Source organism: Phragmites australis, chromosome 10, assembly GCF_958298935.1.
Source record: "Phragmites australis chromosome 10, lpPhrAust1.1, whole genome shotgun sequence".
NCBI lineage: Eukaryota > Viridiplantae > Streptophyta > Magnoliopsida > Poales > Poaceae > Phragmites > Phragmites australis.
The window spans coordinates 14,681,216-14,691,811 of NC_084930.1; positions in this window are offsets into that span (position 1 = coordinate 14,681,216).

Consider the following 10,596-nt stretch of genomic DNA (forward strand, 5'->3'; position numbering starts at 1 on the left):
ACCCATGGACTCCTTCCCAAGTGACCCGGTGGCACGCCCAGTGGAGGTTTTTGCTGCAGTGGCAGTGACAGGGAACGTGGAGCGCCGCAGAGAGCTCCTGCTCAGCAGGGTGGCCGTCTGCTGGCTCGCAAGCACTCGCCTTGATACGAAGACCTACATCCTCTCTGATGCCCTCTTGCAAGAGTTTGGTGTGAGGGTTCATGAGCGTCAGCTGGTGAAGCACCATCCGGAGGACTAGCTAATCATCTTCAACAGTCAACTCATAAGATATGAGGTCATCCGCATCAACCGGCTGTCGTACCGTAGTTACGACTTCATGTTCACAGCATGGAATGAGAGGAGGTATGCAGAGTGCACATCCTTTGGTTACCATGTCCGCCTCAAGATTAAAGGACAGCGCACGCTTGGTTCGAGGAGGTGGTGGCTCTTGTGATCGGTCAACTCTGTAGCATCCACTACGTCGAAGAGCATTCAAGACGTCATATGATTTGTGGGCCTTGTGTAGCAATCCAAGTGAAACCCCGAAGGTCAACTAGCTCATGATCACTTATGCTAATCGTGAGCTACCCTCAACATCCATCACTTTGCCTATGGTGGAGATCCACCACAACCAGCTCAAACGCATCAAAAGAGGGTAGACCTACAGGTTATTCATTCATCTAGAGGTCATCCATGATCTTGCTTTTATTTTTGATAACCTCCCAGATCCCCATCAAAGAAATAGGCGCTGGGAGCGCATCTTTGATTGGTTGTACGACATCTGTGACAGCGGCGTGCAGCCGGATCACACTCCACCGAGCTAGCGCTATAGACGAGGTGGCAGTGGGTGGGGTGACAGAGATGGAGACTTGGATGAGGACTTCAGCAGGCGGGGGACGCGGTGCCATTGCAACCATTCCCTCTGGGCACGCCTATCTCGTCCTGCTACGATACACAAGACTTTGTGCACGGGCGAGATGACAGGTCTCACTACGACCGGTGGCACAGAGCTAACACTCCAGACTCGGTGACACCACTGCACTGCTTATCCCCTCGCAGCAACCAGGCCAACAAGAAGAAGAAATGGGCCCCACAGGTCACTTTCGCTTCTCCGCTAGCCATAGTTCCAGGGAAGCAGATACATTATTGGCCAGGGCTATGCACTGATGATGCTGTCATAAACACCATCCATCTTAGTGACAGCGAAGACTAGATACCATGTTTGTCACTGACTCTGATCCCATACTCATCGAGTTTGCCAATGACCACTTTTTTGCAGGTGAACCAGTCGGTGGGGACAAACCTCTACTCTAGCAAGTCTGATGATGGCGTCACCAAGCTACTGTCCAACACTAGCAGCTATGTAGCACAACCATGGCAATTTTTTGACCAGATGCCTGCACTGATAAACCCCTTGGTGACGCCCCAGGAAACTCGCCAACACAAAAGGCCGTGCAACAACATACCAGCACAAGCATTGAAGGGGTAGTCTCAAGGGACGGAGGACAGAGCACCTAAGTCACATTAGGAAACTCCAAACACTTTACATAGGTAACTGTTGTGAATGCATGTTTATTGCCTCGGTCACCAATCTACAAATGAAGAGTCCTAGAGCCCCTTCACCGGAGTACATCCTAACCACAGGGGTGATGAACTGGATGCAGACATAGCTTAAATAGGCGACTCTCATCACACAGGCGCACCAGACAATGGAAGGGCAACGATGCGCTGTACAAGTCACCGCGTCTGACATGCTACAAGCTATGGCTCGCCACGGTACTTCTGACTCAGAATTGGGCCCTCCTAACACTATGCTCTTTGAATCCATTTCTGCTCACAAGCATGTAGGTTTTTTGACAGCGACCATGCATATGGGGTGCCTAACGACCACCCCAACCCCAAAGGCCAGGAGGCAGGAATAGGCGGAAATGTGGATGACTGCACCTGTTGCTGAGGCTGTTATGCAAGATGATGGAGTTAACCACCTACCTGTAGAATGGATCACACTAAACGAGATCATCCTCCCTAAAAAAATTATGAAAGAGGTATCAGCAGTGCATTCCTTCTTAAATTCTGTCACAAAACAGTTATGCACTCCTTTGCTCTAATGCATCCCAGAGAGGAAACCACAGAGCATGCATGCATAGAGCCAAGATCATAGCACACACTGCTGAGAAGTGATCGCCTTGCCAAGAAAACAACGCCCGGCAAAGATGCAGTGCAGATCACATAGGAAGTGCTTGCAAAAAAGTTAAGGGACCTATCTCCAAAACCACTCGCACAACTGAGAGATTATCTTTCTAAATGCAGCGTTTTGACCAGTCGCTCTCCAAGGCTACTATTGAAGTGATCACGATGCTCATCGACAAGGGAGACCCCCGACACAAGAGCAAAAAGGTGACAAAGAGGATTGCGCCTACACTACAAGCTAGAGTCTAGGGCTTTCTACCTTGATCGATGTGAGAGGCCAGCCACTCACAAGCATCTGTCATCCATTGTTACTCATGTTGTGTCTTAGTTTTATGCCATCGTTATGCTTCAGTGTCTGTAAGGCAAGTGCTTCTGCTTTGATCTCCATGACTTGCACCAGTTGTGGACTACTGTGTGCAGGGGGCAAGTGGGGCCACATGGCCCTTTTTGTATTGTTAGTGCCTAGAGGCAACAGCCCACTCCAGCAAAAGACTACCCATGTAGTCAGCTCATCCAAGTGCAATGAATGCACTTTAGGCCCAACCAAATTCATCACAACTTTGTATCAAATTCAGTTGTACCTCTCTATTACCATGTCGCAACATAACGTTTTGGTGCTATGTTGAAAAGTCAGGGGATTCAATTCTGTAGCCAAAAGATCAAGCATCAGAAATCTGGTGATGTGGATGAGAGCTACCATCATTTGTTTTCAAGAAACTAAGATGCAAGAATGGACTAATACATTGGTGTTAGATACTCTAGGGTCAAATTTCACCAGAAACTACAATGCCATGAACGCTGATGGTGCAAGTGGATTGCTGGCATGTGATGAACATTCTTCACTTTATCAGACTCTCATGCCACCAAACATACCCTCTCAGCCACTATCACTATGCTAGCAGATGATAAATCCTAGTCTTTAACCATGGTGTATGGGCCGCAGAGCAACGAGGAAAAATTATTTTTCATGGAGGAGCTGGTTTCTCTCCTGCCTCTCATGAAGCCCGTGTGGTTACTAACGCAGGCTTCAACCTCATTTATTAGGCATAGGACAAGAATAACAACCGTTTAAACCTGTGCATGATGAGAAAATTTAGAAAAGCAATCGACGACATGAGCCTCAAAGAACTTGAACTCAATGGGCGCAGATTCACCTAGAGCAATGACTGGGAAAACCCCACCATGACGAAATCGACCATTTCCTTTGCTCTACATATTGGGATTTGCTTTTCCCGATAGTGTATCTTTCAGCCCTCTCGTCTAGCGACTTTGACCATAGTCCACTTTATCTCAATGGAGATAACCTTCTCCATTGGTACACATGTTTCATATTAGAATCCTTTTTGGTGGGTCTACTTGGTTTCAAAGAGACAGTTTTGGCAGCCTGGAAACAACCTATGTTGGTCTCCGACGCCATTCTCTGCATGCATGTCAAGCTAAACCAAACCACAAAGGCAATTAAGCTATGGAAAAAATAGAACATTGGAGACATAAAATTGCATCTTAATATCGCACGGGAAGTAATTCATAGACTGGACATTGCACATGAATCACATTTGCTCTCAGAAGATGAAAAACCTCAGAAAATGGCTCAAAGGGAAAATAGCTGGACTCACCGCATTGGAGAAAGCACACGCTAGACAACACTCACAAATGATAATGATCAATAAGTCAGACGCAAACATGAGGTTTTTCCACATCAAAGCAAATGACAAAAGAAGAAAGAAGTTCATCCCGAGCATAACCTATGACAATGGGATTGTGATGACCCACAATCAAAAAGAGGCCTTGCTGTACAATCACTTTGTTCAACATTTGGGCACAAGCAAAAGAAAAGAATTGGTTATAGACTGGGATGCTCTGAACTATCAACCACAAGATTTGTCGGATTTAGAAGCCCGCTTCGATGAGGAGGAGTTACACTCCACCATAAAAGGCATGCACTTGGAAAAGTCCCAAGGCCCAAATGGGTTCATCAGAATGTTCTTCAAAAACTACTGGGAAATAATCAAAAGAGACCACATTGAAGTGCTAAATGTTTTTAACAATTTGGGTTCAAACAAGCTAAGTCTCATTAATGACACACATATAGTGCTACTGCCCAAAAAGGATGGAGCTATATCTATGGTTGATTATAGACCAATCAACCTGATCAACAGTTTATCCAAAATCAACACAAAGCTATTAGCCAACAGATTAGCCATCCGCCTCAATGAGTTAGTGCTGAAAAGCCAAAGTGCATTCATAAAGGGTCATTGCATAAATGATAATTTCATGTACGTCCAGAATGTAGTAAAGGTGCTACACAGATCGAAACAAGCAGCCCTTTTCATCAAGCTAGACATCTCCAAAGCTTTTGACTCAATAAATTGGCCATATTTGATCGAAGTGTTGTAGGCGATAGGGTTTGGACAAAGATTTTGAGAGATTGGATTTCAGATTTGCTAGTGACATCCTCATCTTGGATTATCTTAAATGGGATCCCACGACCATAGTTATGACATGCTAGAGGGCCGCGGCAAGGTGATCCACTCTCACCAATGCGTTTCATCCTAGCAATCGATCCCCTTCAAAGAATCATCACAAAAGCAGCACGTAAAAACATCCTCAAGCCAATCTTGCCCAGAGTGGCAAACCTCTATTGCTCCCTATATGCGGATGACGTGGCCATCTTCGCCTCCCTGGACATAAATGAATTGAATGCCTTATGGTTGATTTTGGATGCTTTCAGCAAGTGCTCGGGCCCAATAACAAACCTACAAAAACAGAAATCTACCCAATTTGCTGCAACGAGCTAGACTTTGATGAGATTCTAGCAGGTTTTCAAGGAAAGGTGTGGTACTTCCCTTGCAAATATCTAGGTTTGCTCATTCACACACGTCGACTATGAAGAGTGGACTTTCAACCCCTTATAGATAAAATTGGGAACAAATTGTCAGGATGGCAAGGAAGACACTTTTCACTGGCGGGTCATGAGACGCTAGTTAAAGCGGTGTTGTCCTCGCAAGTAATGTTTCACCTTACCGTCCTACCTTTACAAAAATGGCTGCAAAAGAAGATCAATCGTATACGTCGCTGCTTCCTATGGAGGGGGGAGGAACTGGACAAGGTATGTGGATTGCCTGGTGAGCTGGCTGATAGTTACAAAACCAAAAGAGAGGGGAGGACTTGGCATCGCCGACCTTCAAAGATTTTCATGTGCCTTGCGCGTTCGCTGGCTATGGTTTGATTGGCAGGATATTGTGCGGCCATGGAAAGGCTAGCTTTTACCATGTGATCAAGCAAACCGTGCGCTTTCCAACACATCCACAGAAATTACAGTGGGGAACGGGAAAAAAAACCGACTTCTAGCACTCAAGTTGGGTACACGGGAAGGCTCCAAGAAACATTGCCCCGCTGATCTTTGACGAATCTAGTAGAAAGAACTTTAAGGTGAATCGAGGACTTCATGACCACCATTGGTTATCATACATTGGGGAAATCTCAACGGAAGGGGAACTATCACAGATCACAACTCTATGGGAAAAGACCAACCGAATCCACCTCATAGAAGAACAACCTGACGTAATTACATGGTGATGGACTGAAAATGGGTAGTACATGGGAAGCAGCGCATACAAGATCCAATTCCATGGGGCAACGGTGAAACACAACACAACACTGGTCTGGAAAGCAAAAGCACAACCCAAATGTAAAACGTTCACGTGGCTTCTACTACAACAAAAGATCTTAATAGCAGACAACCTAGCAAGAGACCAAATGTGCAAATTATGTGACCAAGAGCTGGAAACCCCTACACATCTTTGCAAGGATTGTGCCTTCACTCGTGAGGTATGGTGCCATCTATTTGCCTGGCTCCACCTATTCAACTTATTACCATCTTTTGAGCTCTTTCAAACTCTATATGGATGGTGGCACGCAGCAATGAAGAAGATTGATAAACAATTGCGGAGTCAGATCAACGACTTTGTGCTACTCTTCTGGTGGTATATATGGAACGAGAGAAACGCAAGGATTTTCCGAGACAATAGCCTAACAGCACTTGAGGTGGCGCACAAGATCAAGGACGAATTGGGCGAGTTCTCAATGGCCTTGAACAGGTTATAGTGGCGCTATCTCCTGAGGCAATTAGTCGTGCCTACCGGTTGGTGTTTTTGTCATGTTGGTTTTGTTTTTAACCTTGCTATGTGCTCCTTTTAGTCTCTTTTGTTTTTTCTTTGTAAACCTTCTTTTATTCTTGGTCTAATAAAATTGGCATATCCTCGTTCCGTCCCTTCTAAAAAAAATCTATACTTGAAATTGCTTATTACAAAACAGACCTTTTGAACCCCCATAGGATCTACACAACTACATATATTACAAAACAAACCTGTTGAAATTGCTTATTACCCACCTGTGACCTCTCAAGTGTCAAAAGATGATCAGAAAATGACATGGCTTAAATATGTAGTTGTATGTGTACCTTCCTTGTCACTAAAAGCTGGTCGTAAGAAAATGAAATGTTAATTTATTAATTTTTAAAAGAAGGAACAATATCATTCTAATTCAGTAGTGATTATGACTATCACATGTAGTTACACAGAACCAAACCATTCATGCCTGTATATGATCGTCTTTCTTCTCTACGAACAAAGTAGAACTCCTGAACAAGCAGAAAAGAAACAATCATCAATTGATCGTTGCCTTCCCAACAAGTGTGCCTATCTACGTTTTAGACATAGATGACAATACTTTGCACGCAAGCATCGATTGATAGATTAAGCAGGGGTGAACAATACTCAAAACTTACTGCGTCTACTCGATAGTAATTAGAATCCCTTGCGTATGTAGCAACAAATAAAACAGCTGCATGCTGCATCGATGGCACCAACAAGTTAGCTGCATCGATCCAAACAATCAAGAGTATGGTACGTTGCTTTGTTCTCAAGATAGCATCCCTGACAGGAGCCCTCTAGTAAAACCCTATATGTCTGACTACGAGGTGCACGGGCAGGCATAGCCCGTTGATGGCGGCTCGACTGCCGAGGAGCGAGCGCATCGAGGCGCGACAACGATGCTTCCACAACAAGTGTGGTTCTAGTTGCCATGTTTGCTAGCTGTAGAGATCGATCGGAGCCATGGTTGTGTGATAGAGGCTGGCTGGGAGGTTAGGCCCTTCGTTGACAAGGAATTATGAAGGTTGTCCATGCTGTGACATGAAGCCTTAGAGTTGGCGCCAAAAGGGACTGCGGATGCAGGAGGTATAGTGTGACAATTCTAGGGTCTAGCATAAGTGGTCATCTGCCCTTCGTTCGATGTGCATGGGTACATACAAAAGAACGTTAACGACGCAACGTATACTAATTCTAATCAGAAGATAGCGATCATAAACCTCTACAATGTCTCAATATCTAGGGAAGCAACTGTAATACAACGCAGAGAACAACTAACACTTGTAGGTCATATCACTACTATAGAAGGATTCATCACTGACAGTTTAAACCTTCATTACAACGTTGTAATTTAAGTGGTTATCACAGACAGTAGAAATTGATAACTTTGATCTCAATTTCACATATTGTACCAATTTTTTTATCAATACTGAGTTAAGTTCTAATTTAATGTTTGCAACTATATACATCTTCGTGCCATGAATTAGTAGATTGATTAAGTTTTGTGGTCGGTTTCTTTTTCGACTTGCTTTCATGTGTAATTATCATGTGAGAATTTGGTCGTATATGTTCTCAGCCAAAAGAGTGGATAGCTGATTTCACACTACCAAGAAAGTCAAGCATTAAGGTTTTTACGGTGATTATCCCAGTTTTGGCTATAACTTTTTCTGACCCGCCGCCCCTATTTTCTTCAAGTAATATTAGAAACTGCAATAATATGTGGAAGTTGACATACTTAAAATTTCCTAAAATATGTGAAAGTCACTAGAGACACTCATGTTGACGAACTTTTATTAGGATCGGAGAGCATACATGTTCGCGCGCAGAAGTAATTTTCAAGTGTCAAGATTGTGCATCAGCTAGACTGGGAAAGCTATAATACTAAGCTAGAGCAACGAGCAAGATATGAATTGATTGAATGAAAAACTATTTAGAAGAATCTTTTATCGGCATACGTATACCTTTCATCTTATCCATCATCATTTAGATTGGATACATGTATATCAATCCATCTACATGCTATATATGTAAAATAACATAACAGCGTATGGATTATCCATACATCAGTCGGCTTTCTTTTTTTTGAATTTTTTTAACAACATTGGATGTTGCCTAGATTTTTGCTCATAGGCAATAAACTGATAGGCGATGGCCCGTACGTGGACTTTGCAAGGTTAGTTCGACCAGATTCCTTTGGGTTTTCTAGGCCCCCAACTATTGATCCCAATGGACACAGGCGAAGGGAGGCTGTTGACGTTGGTGTTGGTGTGGTGAGGTGGTACAGCGCTAGCCAAGGGCTTGGAGGACGGCTATGAGCAGCAAAGGCTAAGTAGAGAAGCCAAGGTCATCAACGGAGGATTCAAGTTAGGGTTTTCTTGGCTAATGTGGTTGTCAGATGCAATGGCACGCTATCGGTGGATGAACACCGCGAGCAGGAATCCTGAGGGATCCCCTTTGAGATTCGACCGGGGGCTGGTCCTGGAACTATCTCGTATATGGGGTTAATGCGAGTGGGACTTAGGAAGGATGGATCACCGTCAGCTAGTAGAAATGAATGCACCAAGAATTTAGACAGGTTCAGGTCGCACGAAGGCGTAATACCCTACTCCTGTGTGTCCAATATGTTATCAATGCTCCTTTCTTTTCCTTTTTTCCTATCTCTCCCTTCTCGATGTGCTCCCCCCCCCCTTTATCTACCGGGGGGGAGGCCATTCAGGGAATGCCCAGAACGAGGGCACAAGTTTTCGTAAACAATAAATGAAAAGTGACCATCAGTGGTCTACTGTTGATGTTACAGAGGGTTGAAAATACATCCCTTGGACGGTCCCATCGGTCTTCACATTCCAGCTTTAGCAGGCGTAGGTGCGCCCACTGGCCAGCTTCTGAGTACTCTCTCATGCCCGTTTGGTCAGAGTAGGTCTTACGCGGTCTGATGTGACAGGACGATAAGCCTCGTGCCTATCAAAGATATCTTCAAACCGTCTTTCTTCATGGGCCCCGTGAGGGGACATGCGATGGGACCCGCTGTATTAATTGTGCCCACGCCTTCCTGTACCGTGGACCAAAAATCATGTAAGCCCCTTTTTTTCTTCGAGCTCGTTTTGCCCGTGTTTTGGCTGGGGGTTGATCTCTTTCCATTCCAGGCCACCCAAGGGCTCTTCAGGAAGCCGAGCGTCTCCTGAGCAAACGAGGCCTTCCCTGGCCCTAAGTTGAGAGCCCAGGCTGGCTCTGCCCCGAGCACTCTGACTGGGGAGGAGCTACTAGCTTCAGGGGAGGCTATCGCGACAAGGGTGGCGCTGGCACGGTCGCCGTCGGGGTCCCTGAGCGCCTCTGCTGAAAAGGCGCGGAGGGGATCTAGCTCTTGGCCATCCCCTGGCCAGGCCCCGGAACCCCTCCCCGAGGTGCTAGGTAGTGCTCGGGAGGTCATCGGGCGGCTTGAGGTGGCCATCACGGCGGAGAGGGACAAGCTCGAAGAGGAGCGTGCCACCCTTGTTGACGAAAGGGGTCGGCTAGAGGAGGCCCGCAAGCTCCTGGAGACCCATGTGGCCATGGCCCGCATGGCCTACGAGAGATCCCTGCAGGAGCTGGCCATGGAGCGGGAGGCCTTGGAGGAGGTGCACGAGGAGGCCATCACCGCAAAGAAGAAGGCCGAACGCTTGGGGAGCTTGCGGCGCTGCGCGACCAGGCGTCGAAGGAGTGCACCGATGAGCTGGCCACTCGTGAGGAGCAGCTTTCCTTGCACAAGCAGGTGGTTGCCTCACGGGAGGAGGTGGTCGGCAAGAGGGAGGAAGCCTCTCTATCCACTAAGACGGACCTCCGCCGCCAAGCCCAAGATCTCGAACACGGTCGTGCCGACATTTTCCACCGGGAGGAGCAGGTTGCGCTGCGCGAGATGGACGCCAACCTGGCGTCGTCAGTGCTCGCCACCCGGGAGGAGAGCCTCGCCAACCAGGAGGCACGCGTAACTGCCCGAGAGCAAGCCATCGAGGCCCGGGCCAAGCAACTAGAGCGGGCCCGCACCGAGGTGGCTGCCCAACTCCAGGAAGCACGGGCCATAAAGGACGTCCCCGCCAGCAACAAAGGTTTGGCGCACTTATCGGCCAGCGCAAAAAGCTCTGCGGTGGTCTCGACCACGTTCGTGCCTAGCTTCTCGAGCATCCGCTCATCGCGGACACCCTGCCGGAAGGCGACGATGATAGCGTGGGGGATGATCCGCGGGATGATATTACGGACTTGGTTAAAGCGCTGTATGAACCACCTCAGCGTCTCTCCCTCC